Source organism: Neovison vison, chromosome 3 (genome assembly GCF_020171115.1).
Source record: "Neovison vison isolate M4711 chromosome 3, ASM_NN_V1, whole genome shotgun sequence".
In the NCBI taxonomy this organism is placed as follows: Eukaryota; Metazoa; Chordata; class Mammalia; order Carnivora; family Mustelidae; genus Neogale; species Neogale vison.
In genome coordinates, this window is record NC_058093.1 from 154,823,612 (window position 1) to 154,846,756 (window position 23,145).

The 23,145-nt window shown below is 38.1% G+C and overlaps 1 long non-coding RNA gene across 1 annotated transcript in view; it reads left to right on the plus strand.

Annotated features, from left to right (window-relative positions):
- Window positions 1-23,145, plus strand: part of LOC122902915 — a 45,534-nt gene that overhangs the window by 19,491 nt on the left and 2,898 nt on the right. Inside the window, exon 3 of the long non-coding RNA XR_006383889.1 lies at window positions 21,985-22,181. This is a non-coding gene — a long non-coding RNA (uncharacterized LOC122902915). The remainder of the gene's footprint in view (window positions 1-21,984; window positions 22,182-23,145) is intronic.

Here is a 23,145-nt window from a genome sequence, read left to right on the forward strand (position 1 = left end):
GTATATTTTAAGCATTATATTTAGGACTACAATCTGCATCTTATTTTATCCTTTCAGCAGCCCCAAAAATACAGTATTATCCTCATTTTATAGTCAGGAAATTTGAATGAATTATCCAAATTTATATAGCTTATAAGTGGTAGTATTTAGATTCCAATTCTTTATCAAGGCTCAGTCTTTTTTCCTGAATCTGACCTATGCTTTTTTAAAAAAAAAAAATCTATGTTTTATATATTCACAGATTTAGCTAGATTTTCAGTTCTAGACAAAGCTGTTTGTTTACCCTTCCTCCTTTTGTGCTTTCTTCCCTTCCTCTTCCCTTGTCCTTTAAATTAGGCGCTAGTGGCATAAAATGCAAACAATCTAGATATACAGAGAGTGAATTTCAAGTCTTTCTTTCCTTGTCCTATTCTTTTTCCCATCTCTTGAGGCAGCATTTGCCACACACTGTGTGTCTCTCTTAGACAATTGTCTTTATGCTTAGGCATATACGAAAACATATGCATACATATTTATAGTAACATGCATATATTTTTCTATATTTGCACATACATTTGCAGTTTGGATTGATATTTTTCTGTAAATGGAATTATACTGCCTATATTGTCATGAGACCTGATATCTTTCATGTAAGATATCTGTTCCAGTATTTGGTGCCATAATAAATTACCCCAGAACTTAGTGGCATGAAACAACCATTTTATGATCATGGATTCTGTTGGTCAGAAATTTAGAAAGAACATAGTGTGGAAGATGTGTCTCTACTTCCCAATGTCTGGGGCCTAGAGGACTTGAAAGTTGGAAGCTGTAGTTATCTGAAGGTTTATTTAGTCATGTGTCTGAAGGTTGATATGGCTGTTGGTTGGGGGCCTTCGTTCCCCTCCACATGGGCTTCTCCGTCTGATCTCTCTGTGCGGTGCAGTTTAGGCTCCCCCACAGAATGGTGTTGGCTTCCTCCAGAATAGGTGTACCCCAAAGTAGTGAGAGCCAGGAGGATGCTGTATCTTCTTATATGACCTTATCTGGGAGGTCACACAGCATCACTTCCACTCAACACTGTAGTCATAATTCTACCCAAAGAGCTGGAACATAGCCCCATTTCTATGTAGGAAGAAAAGTCAGTGTCATTGTGAGAAAAGTATGTGGGATGGTAGATGTCCTTAACTTCCTGTAGGAAAGAAACAACAAAACAAACCATCTGCTACAATAGCTTAGATGTATTTCCATATCAGTCTGGAGTCCTGTATAGTGTTTTTAAATGGCTGCATAGTATTCTGTGTTATACAGGTACTAAAATTTATTTGACCTTCTGCCTATTAGTGAACATTCAGATGGCCTCCTTTTTTTTTTTTTTCTTTTTTAAAGATTTTATTTATTTATTTGACAGAGAGAGAGAGCACAAGCAGGGGAAGCAGTAGGCAGAGGGAGAGGGAGAAGCAGGCTCCCCGCAAAGCAGGGAGCTCAACATAGGGCTCGATCTCAGGACCCTGGGATCATGATCTGAGCCAAAGGCAGTCACTTAATTACTGAGCCATCCAGGTGCCCCGGCCTCCTTTTTATCTTAACATAAAAAAATGCTGCAGTAAATATCTTCGTTAATGTAATTTTAGGCATCTGTGTATTTCTGTAGATATGTATCAGAGATAGAAATTTGGGGCCAAAATGTGTACACATCAGATAGTGCAAAATTGCCCTCTTTTAAAAGCTGTTCTAAGCTTTGTCTCAACAGGGTATAGATGGCTTATTTCCCTATATCCTTATGAGGAAAAATAGTGATTTTTGCCTATATGTAGTACAAAACAGATTCTATAGGTTGTTTTTAATTTTTAATTTGCATTCCTAGAGAGATTAAATATTTTCCTCTTTGTGCTTATTTTGTGAATTATCTATTAATATATTTTGGCCATTTTTTAAATTGTAGATGGAAATAATTTTTATATATTACAGATATTAATCCCTTCTTTGTTATATGTATTGTACTTGACTCTAAGTCTCTTACTTTTCTTCCCCTAATATCTTAAGGGGGTTTATGAGTTGTGCAGTCATGTAAGTTGTGATGTTCTCCTCTAAGCTTTCTGAGATTACTCTTACAAAGGAAAATCTTTCCTACCCCAGTATTCTTCTGTATATTCTTCCAGTGTTATATATGGCTTTGTTTTAATATTTTTTTAATATATTTTTAAAGATTTTATTTATTTATTTGACACACACAGAGATCACAAGTAGGCAGAGAGGCAGGCAGAGAGAGAGAGGAGGAAGCAGGCTCTCTGCTGAGCAGAGATGCGGGGCTCGATCCCAGGACCCCGGGATCATAACCCAAGCCGAAGGCAGAGGCTTTAACCCACTGAGCCACCCAGGCACCCCATATATTTTTATATTTGATTCTTAATCCATTTGCATCATATATAAGTGGGGAAAGTAAGTAATCAGAAAAGACCTCAAGCTTGTACCTACTGGTACATGTTTTCTCTCAAGTCATAAATGCTTAAAAGCTTCACACCTAAGTTCTTGCTCATTTAATACTTATTTTTCTTTTCTTCTCAGAAAATAAATTTAGTGGTTAGAAAGGGAAACACTTTTGGTGATGTTTTTAAAGGTTAGGGATGTTGGCATTTTCATTTTGAACATGCATATTGTTATTTTTTAAATTTTTATTTAAGTTCCATTTAGTTAACATACAGTGTAATATTAGTTTCAGGTGTTCAGTGTTGTGATTCAACACTTCCATACATCATGTAGTGCTCATCACAAGTGCACTCTTTAATCCCCATCACTTATTTCACCCATCCCCCCACCCACCTCCCCTCTGGTGACCAGCAGTTTGTAGAACCTGCAGATCTTTATAAGAAGCTGGCTGAAGAGGGCGTGGTATTTGAGTAAGGAAGACACTCACTAGCACAACAGTGATACCTCTGCCCATCAACCATATGCTTTAGGTCTGAATTATCTTTTACCAGTTTGTGCTAGGAATAGAATGTCCTGGGGCACCTGGGTGGCTCAGTGGGTTAAGCCTCTGCCTTCGGCTTGGGTCATGATCTCGGGGTTCTGGGATCGAGTCCCACATCGGGCTCTCTGCTGGGCAGGGAGCCCACTTCCTCCTCTCTCTCTCTCTCTCTCTGCCTGCCTCTCAGTCTACTTGTGATCTCTCTCTGTCAAATAAATACAATCTTGAAAAAAAAAAAAAAAAAAGAATGTCCTAATTTCTATTTCTGGAGTCCCATTTCACTGTTCTGCGTTATCCTTTCAGTTTTTTTTGTTGACATCAATAGGCCCTTGAGAGAATCACAAAAAATCTCTAATAAGGGTTAAAATCTCTTTGTAATAAGGACCCTTAACATTGTTTTCCGTCAGGGAAATAAGAACTCTGTTTCGTTGAATGTGAATGTCATTTTAACAAACATCTTCTGAGCAGTGTTGTTGTCCTCGCGTCATCATGGGAAAGGTGGTTTCTCCTTCATAAGCCATACTCATTCCCTAGTGGGGCTCAGACTGCTTCTCCTGAGGGAAGTTAGAAGGCCAAGTGGTAATCATAGCCATGGATCTCTTAGTACATGCCTGCTGTTTCACATATACCTCTACCACCTTTCTAAAGTTGCCATTAATATCCTTATTTTCAGTCCCAATGAGTAAGGCTCTGAAGCTTAAATAGTGTGACCTAAGACATGTAGTGAGAAAATATCAGAGGTAAAACTCCAGGTCAGTTCACTGTATTACATATTGCCTCTCCGACTCATGGACTTGGAAATTGTTATCGCATGCCTATAAAAATGAAAATGATATGGAATAGCTACTGAACACACTATATTAAACTTTTTACATACAATAACTCAGTCAATTTTTACAAGATAACCACATGAGGTTGTCATTATCTTCATTTGCAGATGTGAACCCAGAAATTAAGCAGCTAGCCTAAATTTTCTTAGCTATTAAGTAGCAGAGTGGGATTCCAAGATAATATGGTTCAAAAATATAAAGTATTTAATGGAGTGGGTTAATTCATGAATTATAGCTCTGTAAACTATTATTATAGGGATGTTGATCTTGAGGTTATGCTGTTACACTGTGTTATTGTTATAGTGCCCCTCCAAATGCCCCACAGTGCTGCTCTTGGAGGCAGAGTTCTGGCCTGGATGGATCCAGTATGTCAACTGATGTGCATTATTCAGTTCTGAAGTTAATCATAAATCTGAACAGAGGAGTCTGGTTAACTCACCCACAAATCTGCTTCATCTTGAACAGCAGGATTCTCACCCCTTCTGTAGCATCTAATTAATCTGCCTAGTCTTCTCACTGTGGCCAGATGAACACAGCCTTGGCAGAGCAGAGAACCACCTCCAGCCTCTTGGAATGTGGGAAGGAGACAGGGCACCCTGGAAAGGACTTATTTTGGAGGTCAGCAGAATCATTGGCAAGCAATTTCTCTAACAGAGGGAGGGAATTTGGAATTCAAAAGTTTCTCCATTCTAATACTGCACACATTATAAGGAGGTAATGTCCAGTCAGGGCTGATGGTTCAGATACCCCATTTATAGCCTCAGCATGGGAAAGGCCCTAAGGCAACACTACTGCTGTCAACTCAACTTGTGAAAGAAGCTGTGGAGGAGCAGTTACAGGATGTTGCTTCTGGGGAAATATCTCCAACTGCAGACATCTGGTTCCAGAATGAGTGCCCATAGAAGAAGAGCAGTGAGTCAAGGCAGTGACAGGAGCCATTATTCTGTGGCTTCTGCCCCACGTTCTTAGAATCATAGCCTTTCAAAGCCAGAGTGGCTGTTGTCCAGAAATCTCCACCTGGGGAGGAGGAGAAGTTCTGAAAAATCAGAAGTTCAAAAAAACCCGAACAGGTTGCATAAGTTTGTATAGGAATTAAGTGTAAAAGTAGACAAGGGACCCAGCAGGTGCTCAATAAGATTAAACTACCAGTTTTAACAAAAGCTTCCTGAAGGATCAACTCTGTTTTTCATTAGTCTTCCATTGTTTAAAAAAATTTGAACCCTGCTAATTATAACATAACAAGTATTGGTATTTAAAATCATGGCCCTGGGGCGCCTGGGTGGCTCAGTGGGTTTAGTCGCTGCCTTCAGCTCAGGTCATGGTCTCAGGGTTCTGGGATCGAGTCCCGCGTTGGGCTTTCTGCTAAGCAGGGAGCCTGCTTCCCTCTTTCTCTCTCTGCCTGCCTCTCTGCCTACTTGTGATCTCTCTCTGTCAAATAAATAAATAAAATCTTTAAAAAAAATAAATAAAATCATGGCCCTGTGATATAACAAGGCGGTTAAATATTATCTGACTTGTTAAAGATTAAATTTTATCCAGCAGAATCTCTGGGTCAAAATACATTTTTTTTTTTCTAAAGATTTGTAATCCCTGTAGAACGCAAAATAATTCAGTTAATCAAAGTCTGAGGACTAAAACAGTCCATTTCAAGCAAATTGTGCAAACAGTGAAGTTTGTTAAATTTAACCTACATTTGGAATCCTCTGTTAGATGACATATGCACAAGATGGAATAAATCTGGACACCTTGTACCATATTCTTTCTTACAAAGAGACCTTCTTCAGGTATAACCATTGATATTAAAAAAGTAATACATGTGGCTTAATTGGTTTGGATATAAATTTGGTTCTCACAATGGCCCAAAATAAAATTGGGTAAAAGTATGTAGAAATCAGTTTCTCCTGTGCATGAAGGGCAAAGCTGGTCTAGAGGTTTTAAATGCTTGTAAAATTATAAGGTGCCTAGAAAGGTTGAGAAAAGTCCTTATGATAGAGCTATATTATTGGGAAAGATTCTTTGCTCCTCTCACCTACAACATGTATCCTTCATCCACATATTTCCAGCCAGCTTTCTATATTTTCATTACTTCCACAGGAAGAGACTTTACCCTTTTCTTGAGGGCACAATCCAGAAGTTGCCAACGTCAGTTGCATTAATATTCCATTGATGAGAATCTTGCCATGTGGTTGGGAAAGGTAGTCCTAGCTAGATGGCCAGTTGCCCTGCTGAAAATTCAACTGTCATGTAAGAAGGAGAGAACAGATAATGAGAGATGATTGGCAGTCTTCCCCATGAGACTCTATTAAATAAAAGTTATGGGTATTATTTCTTTCTTCGTGTCACTGACAGCTTCTGAGTATAGGCCATATAGCTGTCTGTTAGCATAATAGAGATATCTGTGCAACTGGCCCTTGTTCTGATTCCATGGCACTGAATTCAAAATGTACTTGGAATAGACTATACTGTCCTAGAGGCTGAGAGAAGTACATGAAAAACTGTGCTTGAGGGTCTGTATAGTCCTGCATTGAACCCTGTAGTCATGGTATATGGACATGATCCATGATTGCTGTGTGTATCTGACCCAGATGATGTGATCTGTTTGTATCTACCTCCTCCTACTGAGAGTCTGGTGGGACTCTTTTACTGACTCAGGTGTCACTACTCATGGTTGCGTACCCTGTTAGTTGAAGTTCTGAAACTTTATACTTCATTTATGTTGCTGAACTTTCTGCTCTGGGTCTTGAAAATGGTTACTTCCTCCTGTCTCCTTTGGTTAAGTGTATTACTCCGGATTCTCCAGAGAAACAGAACCAATGGGATATCTATATAGATAGAGAGAAAGAGATTAGATATACAGATAGATGAATATATAGAGAGAGAGGACAAGTCCCATGAATGGCCATCTGCAAGCTGGAAGCTTGAGAAAGTGGGTCGTCTTGTTCAAGTCCTAACCTAAAGTCCTTAGAACCAGGGGAGCCAATGGTGTATGTTCTGGTCTGAGTCTAGAGGCCCCAAGAGCCATGAGTAGAGATGTCCAAAGGCAGGAAAAGATGGATAGCCCAGCTCAAGCCAAGAAAAAACATTTGCCCTTATTCTGCCTTTTTGTTTCATTTAGGCCCTCAAATAATTGGATGATACCCACTTAACACTTGTTGAGGGTATCTTCTTTAGTAAGCGTATCCACTGAAGTGCTCATTTATCCTGGAAACACTCTCACAAACACACCCAGAAATACTTTTTTACCAGTTATCTGGGCATCCCTTAGCTCAGTCAAATTGACACATAAAATTAACCATCACATTAAGTAAATCTGTTCTGACCCAAGTGGTGTCTGTCAAATGTCAGTGTCATTTGTCAAGACTTTCTATGCTCATTTGCACAGGTTTTTGTTCTTACAAAAGAGTTGGTGGGAGGGAGCTCACAGTGTGACTTTCTAAGTACAACTCTGAGTCAGGTGATCCTAGGGTTCTCTCTTTTAGTTTCTCTGTGGAGCAGACTTCTGTATAAGCTCTAAGGACCGGAGCAAGTCTGCCTGTCTCAGCCTGCATTTAATATAGAATCTGCCATAAAGTAGAAGCACAGGAAATACTTGTTTATTGAATTTGTAGTACTCAACTATAAGAACATTAGAGAAGTTATCCTGGAGCAGTATTAATGCCCTTTTTGTTTCTGAACAAGGATTTGACTTCATAGACCCTAACGTTCCCTTAACATGGATGTTAGATTTATCCCTTATCTGTCTAAACTTTGCCAGAAGCCTGTTTATACAGGTAAAGATTTTTAGTGTGTTTTGTTTGAAAACAATGCTGATTAACTCAGTGTTCTTTTTACCCCAGCATTTTGACAGTGATGATATTTGAACTCTGTGTGAATAAATCAGAATTCTACCAACTGATACATTCTAATCAATGAATTTTTACTGAGAAAGATTTTTGAGAGTGACCTCAAAACAATTTAATAGCTTGGTCAGTTTTCTATAGAGTACAGCTAAGCCATTTACTTTTTCCTTATTTTTCTAGTTCTGTTTTATTAAAATTATTTTCTTCAGGAACAATTTTCTATGCATGAAGTTTATAATGATGATTTGCTTCATCAGTCATGTATAAAAAAAAAATCTTGCAATAATGCTTTTCCCAGTCTGAATTTTCTTTATGGCAGTTATTTCTACCATGTCCAATTTTCCTGGATCAGATTCTTCAGATCAAAATTTGGGAAAGAAAATTAGATTCTTCTGTCAATTTTTAGTCAATAACACACTTTTCTGTAATGTAGTTATGGCCTTGTCAGTTTTATTTTGCAACGATTTTTTCTACTAAGTCCAGTTTTTCTTGGTCAATATTAACAGTTTGGAACTTATTAACATGGTGGGATTTTTCAGTTTATTTTCTTTTAATTTTGTTGTGTGCAGTGTTAGCCTTTTTCAATTTTAACTTTGTTGTTGTTGTTGCTTTTTTAGTATTTATTTTTGGAACAAAAATCCATGATAGGTGAAAGGTATTATATGGTGTAGTCAAATGATGGGGTTAAAATGGTAGCATTCTACCTCATCTAGAAGCACCTCCAGCTCTGATGGAGAAATAGGGGTGGTCTTTCTTACACAAGACTCATGGTAATTATTACTTTATGAGTTTCTGTGTAGCCATCCCTGAAGACAGAATTGGAAACACTCAGACCAAGAAGATGATTTTATTTCAGAATAAGAAAAAAAAAAAGTCTATCAACTGAAATGGTGCAAGTTGAAATGGAGTCGGTGAGCTTTCCCCTAGTACTTAAAAATTTGGGTAACAGTCTGTCAGAGATGCCATTGGGTTTTCTGTATGTTTTTAAAAATCTCATATAAAATAATATTTTATCAATTTATATTGCATGTAGTTTAAGGGCAGATTTGAGTTTTCTCACCTTTTAGCCTCCATCTTTTTAAATTGTAGACAACTAATTGGTTTAATCTAGGTCTTTTATGATAGGTCCTTGTTTTCTCTTCTGCTCTACTTCATCTTACCCCAGCCCAAACCTAGATCCTGTCCCTGGATCTTTGGAACGTCGCAACTTCTACTTCTACTTCTGTGTCTGCTTCTACCCCGCCTTCCCTTGGCCCTTCTGTCCTTGGCCTTCAGAATTCTGTTCACTTCTCAGTAGCTCTGAGCAGCCTGTCCACTCTGGCTTTCTGAAGGCAGGCTAGGTACTCTTCCAGTGTTACTCAGATGTTTAGCAACAAATGGCCTTGGATCATCTGGATGACTGATTGATTTTCTTTAGTTTTATTATGAATGTATTGATGAGATCCAAGCAGACAGGTATGACATACTATGCCAAAATTACACAAAGAATTTTGTGTGGCTTAAGTGAGGCCTGGTATGCAGTCCTTCTCTAAGGGCTGCCATGCTTGTTGAGGGATCAAATAGATCTTTGTAAACATTTAGAAAAATTATAGGACACTGATTATCCAAGTACTCCATGGCTGTTATAATAAAACTTGCTATAGAAGTTTACAGAATAAGGATTCATGTGGGCAAGTGTTATAAAAGAAGGTTTAATGGAAGAGGTAGAATTATTAATTATTTATAGGCAACTTTGATATTTGTGCTGTATTTACCACAAAGAGAATTATTGTTCAGGAAGTCCTGCCAGTGTTTTGCTTTAAAATTTATTTTAGTTATAACCGAGTAAGCTGTTAAGTTTTCAGATGGCCTTTGGAGTGTGTGACAGTCACACACACATACAAATCCTCTTTTTGTAAAAGAGATATTAGAAAATCTAGCTTATAAAGGAGGAAATTGAGAAACTCTGACTAGAACTCTGGTCCAGAGCAATGGTGGTTGAATCCTAAATTTCCTGGGGGAGCTCAAAAAACAATAACGAAGAGAAATCCCAGCATAGGATTCATTCATTCATTCCTGTCACAAAGATTCACTGAGTATCTGTGATGTGTCAGGTGCTGTCCTAATTATTGGGGAGGAAGAAATGGACTAGACAGAATGTAGTTGGGACTTTTCATGATTCTAAGTGGAAGAAACATCCACATTTCCCCCTGCTCCCATCGCCTGTGTATAATACTCATTCTGCCTCCAGCTCTGCCTTGCATGTAAAATGCTACTTTGTCATGAAAGAGCAAGTGAAGTGGCCTAGGGGATGGGTAATGGACCTAATAACCTCTCAATATCCCATCTAGCTTGAGCAATCCGTGGTGCTCTCCAGCTCTTCATGAGCAATAAATCTGGAGGGCTGGTCATCTTTCCCTGGTCTTCTCCATGTTATACTGGAGCTGCAGCTGGTCCCCTGCAAGGCTTGCAGTTGACCATCATTTAATAATGCCCCTTCGCTCTGAACCTGTGATTGCTCACTTAAAAAAAAAAAAAAATGGATCTGAAAACCCATATGGGGGATTATTCTCACTTTATATGTATATATTTTCCCTCGAAGGTGGTAACATATGGAGGAATAATTACAGCAAGATTTTCTCCTGTCATTATCGTATTTAACAATTTTTTCCCCACATGGAATATTCATTTTTAAAATCCTTGGCCAAAACTCAATGTTGTCCTTTTAAATGACTAAACCTTTGTTGAGTTTTCATGTGCTGTGTAATACAGACTTAGCTAATCAGCCTCACCCGGCTCATATATCATAGCAAAGTGTTTCTCAGAGCAGCTCAATTTGGTGGCAGTGATGATGAAACTGTTGAATTTAACAGGCCCGTTTCAGATGTGCCCTTTCAAACTGCAGCTGTGATGTCTGGGACACTAAGCAACTTCCCCTTCCACTCTTTTTCCTCTCTCCTGTATAGCTATTTTTCTTTCTCTTCTTCATCCTCCTCCTCTTTCTTACTACTTTCTCCTTTTTCTCTTCTTCCTCCCTCTTTGCCACAACACAAAGTGGGCAGATAATACATCCTTGCTGATAATGGTCTTTAACTCATAAGGTGTGGTACATTATGTAAATTCCCTGCTTCTAACAGTCTGAATTCAGGTCAACTTTCCCTAAGAGCTATGGTATTATCCCACAGGAAGATTGGGACCAAATGGGAAGAGTTTCCCACCCTCTCTTCTGATTTAATCCTAGTTTACTTCTGTTTTGCAGAATTTTCCCATACTGCTACAAATGGACTGGCCTTCTCAAAATCTGCAGCCTGAATGAGGTGCTTGCTTAGCTGGTTCTTGCCATGTTCCGTACTGTTATTAATAGCTTTCTCATGGATAAAGTTTAACCTTCCTAAGGAAGAAAAAGAAAGGCAGCTCATGGTTTTGAACTTCTGTTGTTAACCAGGCAGTGTCAGAAATCATCATGTACATAAGTTACCTCCTGTAATGGGAACAACAACCTGATAAGGTGGGTTTCATAATTCCCTTTCTGAGTTGAAAAACTAAAGTTCAGTAGGATTTGAAATCTTCGGATATTGCAATTTGGACTTAAACTAGGATTTATTGACTTCAGAGGAAATGCTTGTGTTTCTAATAAGTTTGTTCCCAGCCATGTTACCTGAAGACCTAGACTTTTTCTTTTGAATTATTTATATAGCATAGCCCATTTATTTAGGAAGTATCCAAACATTATTGTAACTACCGTATTCTCCAGTATCCCAGTAGTCTCAAAACAGGTGCCCTCCCCAAATAAATATTGATTAATTAACCCAATGATTGATTTTTGCACAATCTTTAAATATTCCTAGATATCGTAAATTTTTTAAAAAGATTTTATTTATTTGACAGACAGAGATCAAAAGTAGGCAGAGAGGCATGCAGAGAAAGAGGAAGGGAAGCAGGCTCCTTGTTGAGCCAAGAGCCCGATGAAGGGCTCCATCCCAGGACCCTGGGATCATGACCTAAGCCGAAGGCAGAGGATTTAACCCACTGAGCCACCCAGGCACCCTGTAGATATCAAAAATTTTTAAGATACATGTACTGATTATCCATAAAATCAACATGTTCTACCTATTATTTATCACAAAAATATTATTTGTCATCATGCCTCTTTCTGGGTTTCTTTATATTAACTTTCCCCATTTCTATATTTTTAACACTGATCTTGTGTTTTATAAATCTGATTTCAGTCCTTATCACTATTAGGGATGGGGGGGTGGTTTGTGTCTCATTATACCTCTAAAATCTCCTCCCTCTGGGATTATTGCAGGAGATAGATATACGCAATTAACCAAGTAAAAATGCAAGACAAAATATTATTCTGCTGATACCTGTGCTACTGTTTCCAAATTTCTAGTGCAGTGCTCTAAGGAAAGCTGCACATGACTTGGATCAGGGTAATCTTTGCTACTTCTATTCTCTCCTCTGAATCTCAGATAGTCAGGGATTGCCAAAGTGGTTTTGGTTGCAGAATGCTTCCCAATCTGTTCTTCCTTGCCCTGGTTGTAGCAGATGCAGTGAAGGAAGTTAGAGAAGAGTAAAATGGTTGTTTCTAGGAAGCAGGCCCTAAATACTCCTGCTTAGCGTATTAACCATGTAGGGAGTCAGAAAGGCAGACAAGATGCAGGATGGCTGGGTAGGTCCAAAGAAACAGATCCTGCCCTGGAGGTTTAGCATGTGGGGCAGAAGTGGGAGCTCTGTACCCAACTTGGGCATTGATGTGTAACAGGCAGTGATCTTGATCACTAGTAAGAAAAAAAAAAAAAATGGCTTTATGTTTCTGACTCTTAGCAATCAGACTGAGCTGCTCTTCCTTGTTAGAAATTAATGAGGATGATAGGAAGAGGCCTGAGTGAAAGTTTCTTTTACAGTAAGCACCAATCCCAGTTTTCTCTCTGTGCTCACAGAGATTCTTCAAGAGTTGGGTATTTTAGAGGACAGCTGCCTTTTTCTCTGTTAACTTATAGAGCAAACTGCATTTATTTGTTTTTATCTGTTTGCTTTTGAGTAGGGGATGAAGAGAGCAATAGTTATGCACTGATCCTGTAGGTGTAGTAGCACAGTGAACTGTAACGGTGGGGATTTTCCTATTCAGCAATGGCCAGGTCATTCCAGTCTGCTGTCTTTTAGCAAAGCCCGGAAGGCTAATCCTTGTTTATGTGTGTCATTATAATACTGTATTGTAGGTGGATATTATTCTTCAACAGTAGATTAAACTGTGACTAGAGAAATAAGCCAGATAGAAGTCAAGGAGAGATGGCTATGTAGATTTGGAGCTGTGACTTCAAGAATTTGTGGCACGACTGAGGTTCAGGACAGCCACTCCTTGATTTCTCTTATATCCAGGCCTTGGCTTATGCCATTTGCCTTATGTTCTTTGTCCCTCCTGCTGGCTGTCTTGAACTCAGTAGCCCACATTCCCCACATTCCCCTCTTGAGTCTTTCCTGAGCATCTCTTTTTCTGCTGCTTCTAACTTATCCAGGCTGGACTGGGGAACTCCCATTGTGTCCTTCTGAAGTCCCTTTCTCGTCTCTAGCTTGTAACTGCTTATTTAATTGCATTCCCCCCACCCCAACCTCCCTTGGCTGTGAGCCCGCTAGGACACCTCCTGGAATGGGGATTAAGGTTTATAGAATACCTTCAGCTTGCCAGACATTGTGCCAGACGCATCCTATCAATTATCTTAATAAATCTCTATAGCCTTCCCTGTGAGATGGATTTTATTATCTTTATTTTATGGATGGGTAAATGGTGGCTTAGAGATATTAAGTAGCTTGCCCAAGGCCATTTATTAAGTGGTAGAGCTGAGATTTGAAACTGGTTTCCTCTGACACTCCAGCCCGTGCTTTTCTGGTGTCACCCTTCAGATCCATGGTAGAGTTCATGGGCCCCACTGATTCATACATTCATTGCGGGCTCAATTAGTGTTGCTGTCTTTATTTCCCTTTTCTGACCTATGAGGGGCACCTCCAGCCACAGCTGAACCTGTTGACACTTACTTTCTCGTATCAGCTTCTGGGTTTCTCTTGCTGACTAGAAGATTTGCAATTCGAGTGACAGAGAGTGACTGATATCATCCCTACTCATTTCACTCTCAAGGGTTGGGCCTGTCAGCAGTTGGTGAATAATATGCTGGCGAAGGGCACTGATCATAAATCCTTCCCCATTAGCTGTCATGGTCAAACTCACCTCCCCAAGTTGTAGAGTTCCAGATGGGCCATGTCCTGCACTTAGGCTTTAAAAAAAACCCTTCACTACTTGGTCATTTGATTTTTCACTCTGATCCCCTACTGATTTGCATTCCTGTATTCTAGGAGGAAAATGTGGATCACTCATAATGGAGCACAGATTCCTTTCTATGCTTATCATGAATTGACAGTTATCAGATTAGAAAAGCAATTAACAGCTTTCTTTTCTCTAGATATTGAGTCAGAAAAGAGACCCTGTTTCTGCTTGTTTATTTTTCTTGCTCTTCTCTGTTTCCTTTTTTTTAATCCTTTATCAACCACTCTTTTGCCAAATCTGTTGTAATAATAATTTATGCTCATTGAGTGTTTCAAAGGTATCTGGCTCTGGTCGAAGAGCCTTAGGCAGATCAACTCATGTAATTCTCGTTCCAGCCCTGTGTGGTAGGAGCACTGTTATCATCTGGCACTATTATCATCTCCATTTTAGAGAAGGGAAAATGGAGAAGCAGAGTTCAGTAATGTGCTGCCTCACACTGCTTTGGGTAGTGCATGCTGGGTTCAGACTCAGGCAGCCTGGCTTCAGAGTCCATCTATTTCCCTCATTGTACTGCTTCTTTTAATTCTCTGGGTCACACTAGAGCCTAGGAAACAAAAAATTTTGTTTGGTGACATATTCTGGGTAACTGAGAATAGTAAATATTTGTTTTGCTTTAATAAACATCTTTGAGAATCTTTCTAAAATGACTTACTTGACTCTGCTCTAATGAGTTAAGTCCTCAGGAAACTGTATTTTTATCAGTGTGAGTGAGGGTCCTGCAGATGCATAGATTCATTCTGAAACTCTACTTAGAGTTCAGACGAATTTCTATGTAGCTGGAGAAAGTACTGGAGATTCAAAGAGTCTCTCCATAAAACTGGATCTAATTTAGACATCTGACTTTAAAAACTAATTCCGTATTTCCATGTACAAACTTTAATGGGCCCACTAAAATAATAGATTTCTTTATTTTGACTGTTAGATTAGTTTGTAGCTGGCCACAGAGTTGATTTGATAGCACTTTTACTCCAAATTACCTTTCAATATGAATTAAATAAGTATATATACTCTAATGGTGGGATAGAAACATTTTCTAAAAAGCCATTAATTGATTATAGTACTTCAGGGTAACTTAGATGTCCTATATTTTAGCTGAAATTAGAAATCGCTTTACCACTTATGTGCATTTTAAAAAATTTTATTTAAATTCAGTTTAGTTAACACATAGTATATTATCAGTATGTGATAATCATACTGTGTTGAATCAGTGATTCATCAGTTGCATATAACACCCAGTGCTCAAAACATCAAGTGCCCTCCTTCATGCCATCACCCAATTACCCCACCCTGCTTCACCTCCAGCTACCCTCTGTTCTATTCCTATAGTTAAGAATCTCTTATGGTTTGCCTCACTCTCTGTTTTTATTTTAATTTTCGTTCCCTTCCCCTATGTTCATGTGTCTTGCTTCTTAATTTCCATATGAAATCATATGGTATTTGTCTTTCTTTGATTAACTTACTTCATTTAGCATATACCCTCTAGTTCCATCCACATTGTTGCAAGTGGCAAGATTTCACTCTTTTTGATGGCTGAGTAATACTCCATTGTGTGTGTGTGTGTGTGTGTACCACATCTTCTTTATCCATTCATCTGTTGCTGGACGTCTGGGCTCTTCCCATAGTTTGGCTATTGTGGACATTGCTGCTATGAACATTGGGGTGCATGTGCCCCTTCAAATCACTATTTTTATATCCTTTGGATAAGCACATAGAAGTGCAATTGCTGGGTCATAGGGTAGTTCTATTTTTAACCATTTGAGGAACCTCCATTCTGTTTCCTAGGATGGCTGCACCACTTTGCATTCATACGGACGGTATAAGAGGGTTCCATTTCTCTGCATCCTTGCCAACATCTCTAGTTTCCTGACTCGTTAATTGTAGCCATTCTGACTGGTATGAGGTGGTTATTGTGGTTTTGATTTGTATTTTCCTGATGCCAAATGATGTTGAAAAATTTTTTCCTGTGTCACGGGGATCTCACCACCTCTGAAGATTGCACTAGTCCATTAAAAGGATATTTGCATGGATTAGCTTGTAGATCACGTAATTTCTACAACTCTTGGGGAAAAAGGGGATTTTGGCCTAGGCCATTTGCTTAGAGGACCTTAAATAACAAACACATGCAAAATTGATCAGTTGCACTTCTTTTTGAAGATTTTACATATTTATTTGACAGACAGAGATCACAAGTAGGCAGAGAAGCAGGCAGAGAGAGGAGAAAGCAGGGTCCCTTCAAGCAGAGAGCCTGATGCAGGGCTCAATCCCAGGTTCAAGCTGAAGGCAGAGGCCTTAACCCACTGAGCCACCCAGTTGCTTTAAAAGTACTCGTGTGCCTTTTTCTCTTGGAGTCTGATGCAGTGTGCATCATGACTGTAAATATCTGCTCTCATAACTTAACACCATTCTTTCTCTAAGTCTTCAAAATACCAAGCACCTTTGTCATGGAGGCTTGTAGGTTGAACACTGTGGAAGCCAGAGGCAAACAGTGCTTTGGAGTATGGGAAGGATTTGAGCAGAGAAAGGATATAGTTAAGATAAAAGACAAATTAAGTAGCTTGTCAAGTCTTCCCTAAGAAGGCATTGATACAGTTAATTTCTGCAATAGAGCTGGGGTCCATTTCTTACTGCTCTTCAGGTTCCACATCATGATTCTGGAGGTACACACAAAGTGCCATGGTAGCTAGGGAAATTTTATAATATTAAACAATTTATATTCTTTTCAAATTACTATGTACATAGGTTTAGTTATATGTAACAAACATGAAGAGTATATTGATTCTTTACCTTGACAGTTAGATGAACATTGAAAACTACTAGTGAATATTTTTAATAAATATTTAGTATATCTTACTGTATTTTCAAATTATTAAATCAATCAGCTTATGAGGATAATAGTTACAAAAATTTTATATACTAATTATTACTGATATTGTACCTTTTAATTTTTAATACGTTAGGAGAAGACTTTAGAAAATAGACATGAAAATATTTTTATGTTATATTTATATTTGGTCAAAATATATTAAAATATATATACTTTGAATAATTTACATTTAAAATGTATAGATCATTATATTCAATAAAATCCAAATTATGTGAAAATATTGGTAACAATAAGATTAGTAATTTTATTAAAATGAAGTCAAGAAATACATTTGGTGGAATAAATATATAACTTAAGAATTATTAACATAATTTTAAATATCACAGGTCTATCCATAGAACATTCAGACCTATAATTATAATTATTAATAATAAACTCAGCCATCTTTTATATGTTGCCAAATTTTAGTCATAAAAAAGTATATATATTTTTGACATTGTGGTTTGAAGATACATTTTCCAAGGGAGGAGGGAGTTTAAATATGGAGCTCTGTTTGTTGTTGATTTATAACTTTTAAATATTATTTAGCCATAAGGTATGTGGGCCTTTAGTTGCATTCTTGTCCTGAGTCCTGCAAATGTGATACCCTAGGGCCATGGATTAATCTCCGGAGGAGGGCTCAGTCTGCTGTTTATAATCTAGAGGCAGTGATCTCTGGTGGCTGTGGTGAGAATTGATGTGCATATCATGGCACTTTGTAAATCCCAAGGCACCATTCTCATATGTAAATTATTATTGTCTGAAATCACTGACTAAAAACAATTTTTTAATGAATGAAAATCTATTTCCACATAACATGGAATGACAGAATCTTCAAGTGGAAAGAAACCTTTCAGATAATGTAGAACACTTCTCTTTTCTTCCCTCTGCACTTTCTGAGACAGCCCATCTTATTCTTTGATAGCTCAGTTTTTAGAGAGTTGAAATGTACCCCTCCTTTCATCTTTGTAATCTGCCCTTATCAGAAGCATCATTACTGCTACACCTTTTTCTTGCATGTTACCCCTTGCCTGCCTTGAAAATTGAGATAATTTTCAAAGACATAATAAATTGCAATTTAAAGACACTTCCACCTCTTGTGAGTCTTACTTCCTTTAAAAAGCACTCACCAGGGCACCATATCTCTATTTTCCTTGACATCACATTCTCTTCTGAAATTCACATATCCAAGTGCTCCTCTCTTTAATGTTATGAATTCCAGGTTGACACGATCACTTTCTTTCCTGCCTTATTTCTTTAAAAAAATTTTTTTTTAATTTTTTTCATTTTATTTTATTTTATTTTATTTCTTTTCAGTTTTCCAAAATTCATTGTTTCTGCACCACACCCACTGATCCTGCCTTATTTCTAAACTATTAGTTTATTATATTTTATCTGTCAAAATTAAACCCAGAATAACAACTTTCCTCTTCGCTTCTTCTTCCTTCAGAGCAACCACGTTCATCAGTAAGACATGCTGAAGGTGTATCAGATACTATACCTTTAACATAACTATATCATTTCTTTTGTTGATGAGGATACTGCATATATATAAGCAGCCTATGTGGGGGAATTACTGAAATGCTGCATTAATTTTCATTTCGTATAACTGTGAAATCATCCGTATTCTAGTCTAGCAGATGTCCTGAGCAAAGAGAATTGAATGTAGTAGGAGTAATGGTGGGAGCCCTGTGATGAGAGAGATTTCTAAATATTTGTTTTAGTAAAATTCCTGCCCAAACCTTGAAATACTGTTTTTTTCCTCCCCCCACAGAACATTGTATCCAAACATCTCTGTGAAATAAAGAAAAGTACGATTGTATTATATAGCTGACAGTGTGTATATAACATTAACTGCGTGGGGTAGCATTGAAGCAGTTTAGAGTGAAGTTATGGAAGCTCATATCCTCCTCCTGCTGCCTCCCTTCCACATTATCAGGTGATAGATCATTTGAAGTCAAAAGTAAGCCCTGTTGAGTTTCTATATCCAACTTAGGGTCGTACCAGAATTAATTATACCTTCTGCTACTTTGCAAAGGATTGTCATCAATAAATTCTAATAAACAGGAGTAGAAAGATTTTATTCATGCCATTCCAAAGAAATTAGAACATAGTAGCATTATTTAGCAATGCAGATGTTGTATTACTGTGTTGTTTATGTGAAAATGGATATGACATGGAGAAGTATATCAGAGGAGTAGGAGAGAGATTTGAACTGGGCTACTGTTTTGATTTTGCATATTTATTCATAATGCAGAAGTTTCTCTATGGAACCTCTTCTCCTAAAATGGATTACATATATTTGGAGCCATATTCTATTTTTTTTTAATAGTTAAATGCTTTTTAAAGTATTTTTTAAATACTTAGGTGTGTCAGTACCACCCTGGTACAATATTTATGAATACCTTCTTTAAATTGTGCCTTAATTGGTTTAGTCTCCAGAATTGTAAGACATGATGTTAATACCTGGTGTCCAGGCGAGCAGGGGAGATAATGCTGTGGTGCTGTTGGTTGGCTGCTGGGGAATGGGCCCAGTGTACATGGTCTGAAAACAGTAATAGCACTGTGACTCTGATTTGTTGTTTTGGGTATAATGTTGTTTTACCAGTAGATCACCTCATTTTCTATTATGATTACTCTGTCAGGACCATATCCCGGTGTACATATTTTATTTTATGTACTCACTAGCAGTATGCCAAAAAAAGATCGATGTTAACCAACTGACTAAAGAAGTAAAACAATTAGATGACCTCGATGCATGCATGTGTGTGCACGCACACACACACACCCACACCCCATCTCTCCCCCCCTGCCCGCCTTTCTGTGTGTGTGTGTTTCTTGCTTGAAATATTCATCGCATTATGGTCAAAGTGATTTAGGGAGTACTTTGAATTATCAATATCATGAGCCAGTATGATGATTCTTTCTTCAGTGGAATAGTCATATATGTTTTGAAAAGAAAGATAAAGAGTAATAAGTTTTTATGGATGGAGAAGTTAATATCTTCTAAGTTAATAGGATCAAAAAAAGAAAGGGATGCCTGTAGTAACTTTGCAGTTAGTTTTCAACTTGGCACAATAATTACATCCATCTTCAGAATTGGTACAGGTCCTACACACTTTCCACAAAACCTTATAACTTTATACTCTCAGCTCATCCCCACTTTACATTATTCCTTATCTCATCAAGCTCAGAACATGACATGTCAGTTTCAAGTTTTTCTAGTTCCGTCACACTTGATTCCAATATGCTGATTCTTCCAGACCAGTCCTCCCATCTAGTCCCTGCCTATTTTTCTATCTCCACAATGTCCAAAGACTATTTCCTAGGTTATAGATCCAGGGGCAGTTCTCCCATGTATCTCTTCTATGATTGATTACACCTAGCAACAAGGACAACCAAATATTGTATAACATTTTATTTCTGTGTCAAAAAACCATATTTTAAAAATTTCTACAGTCTCTAAGCAGATGAGAGAAAGTAGGAACTTTGTTGAAAGACATACTCTACAATTTCAATCCCTTAATGACAGCTGTAACCAGTCAAAACAATGCATAGAGACCAAAAGCCTCTCCTGTTATCTCCAGATTCTCTCAAGAATGTGGTTCATCTTACTGTGGGCAGGAAGCAGGCAACATTTCTCCTTGTGTGTCCCCATGATTGTGGTTGTCAAGCCGATAGTGACCACTTTGTCAAGATACCCTGAGGAGGAGATGCAGCATCTGCCTTTTCATGAAGTTTCTGAGGGTGTATCTGTGATTTTTACAGGTTACCAGCAGTTGTGCCCAGGTGGCTCACTTCTTTGACAATTGAATCATTCTAATTAAAGATTCAGGGTCACCTTGTATCATTGTAAAGATATGATAGAAAATCTGAAATTTCTGCAATTAAGTCTTCAAGTAATTTAGTCAGTGGGATGGTAGCCACCATCCAAAGGGGTCTTGTTATATAGTTAATAAAAGCCAAGAGCATGGGAAAACTCCAAGGCTGGAGAGATTTTCTTCTGGCTGTGTTTTTGTTTCTTTGAGTCCCAAATTCCATCTTCTTCCTGATGCTTACACTGACCATTTCAACTTGCCTACCTGAAGCTTTAAAATCGCGTGCTGCCACTCAGTGATTTTGCCCTTCTTACATATTGCACATATGCCTAGTTACCTAAATAATTTCTGATATATCTTTGTCTTTTCCTGTCACTTAAGATGTAACTAACTTGAATGAAGGAGATTTTTATAATTATTTTTCTTCTATAAAGTCACCCAAACTGTGACTTAGTGAATATTGAACCACATTTCCTAGGGGAAATTGATCAGAAATGTTAAGTAACTTGCCTGAGACCACCATTAATAGGTGCCAGAGTTGTGATTCAAACCCCTTCCACTGGTCTCAGAGCTGGAGCTTCTTGCATTACACTGTGTTACTTCCTACTGTCTCCGTCCTCTGGTCATTTCTGTATAAGAGCTGGAACAAGATGGCAGAGCTTTGTTTTATTTGACCTCAACTGGGAAATGCAGGTTGGAGTGTTGAATTTTTCACTGCTCTGGGCATGTCCATACATGTCTGCAAATTATCTGAAAGCCAGTGAGCATTGATTTTGGGATTACAAGTCAATTTTAGCAGTAGGTGAATTTGCAAATGCGGAATCCATGAATAATGAAGATTGATTGTATTTGTCATATTTCTTTTGATGCCCCAAATCACTACCAGTCCTTTGTTGGTAGTGATTGCTCAATAAAGATTTGTTCAGTGGTAGGTTGGGTGAGTGAGGGAGTCAACAGCCCCAGAATCAAAGAGCTAGGTTTATTTCTCGTTCTTTTGTAGTATACCTTCCAGTGTGTTGAAAGACACAGAGTGAAAGAGTTGAGAAACATGGACTTTGGAGCTATGAGTTTTGGATTTGAGTTCTAACTCTGCCATTACGTCCACTCTTGTGACATTGGGCCTCAGTTTCTTCATTTATAAAATGGGAGATAATAATAGTATTGATCTTAGGAGGTTGTTGTAAGAATTAAATGAGTTGATATTCAAAAACAACTTAGAAAGTGCCTATATGAAGCACTGTATAAGTGTTTGGTCAAATAAAAAACAGAAACAAACCCAAAAGCAAACCGCAATACCATGTTCTAAATACCTAACATTGCAATTAACTATTTTTACCATATTTCTAAAAATCAATGTAAGTTTCCATTTCCCTGTCCTTATTATAGGTAACAACATCCAACTGCTTTCTTCATAAGAAGACTAGAAAAGTATAATGAAAACTATATGGAGAAGGATAAACTTAAAGAAATGCAAAATACTACTGTGAAAGTCTGGCTTCTTCAAAACCGGGATGTGGTCTCTTGGGTCTGTCTTGGTGCTATTCTGAAACTTGTACTTTGTGGTGCCCCCAGTACATGGACAGGTAGCAATTTTGTTGTGACTTTCTCACACTAATGTCTTTGAATGAGCTGACAGAGCTCACTGCTGCACTGCCAGAAATAACCGCTTAGGGTGGAACTGTATACAGTTCTTCCCTTTTCCACCAATCAACAGGTTGCAACTTAAGATAGAAAGAGGCCCCTGAGTTCATGCTGGAAATGGGGGGAAAAAGTAAGAAATGATAGGTTGTCAGCTACCCTGAAAAGGTGCAAGGCATCAGAACTGAAAATAAAGACTTTATTGCCTTGCAAAGAAGGCTTGGTAGCATTCAGATATTACCTACATCTGCTTTAATGATTCCATTTAAGCTGTCATTTTCTGCATTTACCTTGCAGCATTCAAAAGCAACTATACTTACATGTTCACAGCCAATGCATTGCCAGCATTACGAAAGTGGGGAGGTGGGGGGAGGTTAGAAAATGGTATATGGTGTATTTCAAAGAACAGTTTCCTTGTAGAAAATTAGCAGTAATTTTGAGTCTACTCTTAAAAAGGAATAAAGTTTCTTTGGAGATAAAAAATGCTGACACTGAACAGAGGAGAAGGAAGTTGGAGGACTAAATTCACTCTTTTGTACTTTCTCTCTCTACCCTTTTGCTGTGTGCTGGACACCTGGTCATGTAGTTTAGTGAGGACTGCCAGGAAGTAGAGGAGGAGGTCACCCTGGTTTTATTCCCAGCATGACCAGTCCTGGTTGATACAGGGATGAAATAAAACTGGTTTTCCTGGAGAGTCACTTGGCTGCTTCTGGAATAGGGGTAATGGTAGCAATGAAGAAGGCCCCAAGTTTTTCACAATGCTCCTTGAAGTCCCACAGTGATTTACAGTCAAGATATGCAAATCATCTTGAATATGGCAATTTTGTTATGGCTGGTCAAATATTCTTAATCAAACAGTGCAATTTCTTTTTTATGTAGGCTTCATTTTTCAAGTTCCAGCTTAAATCC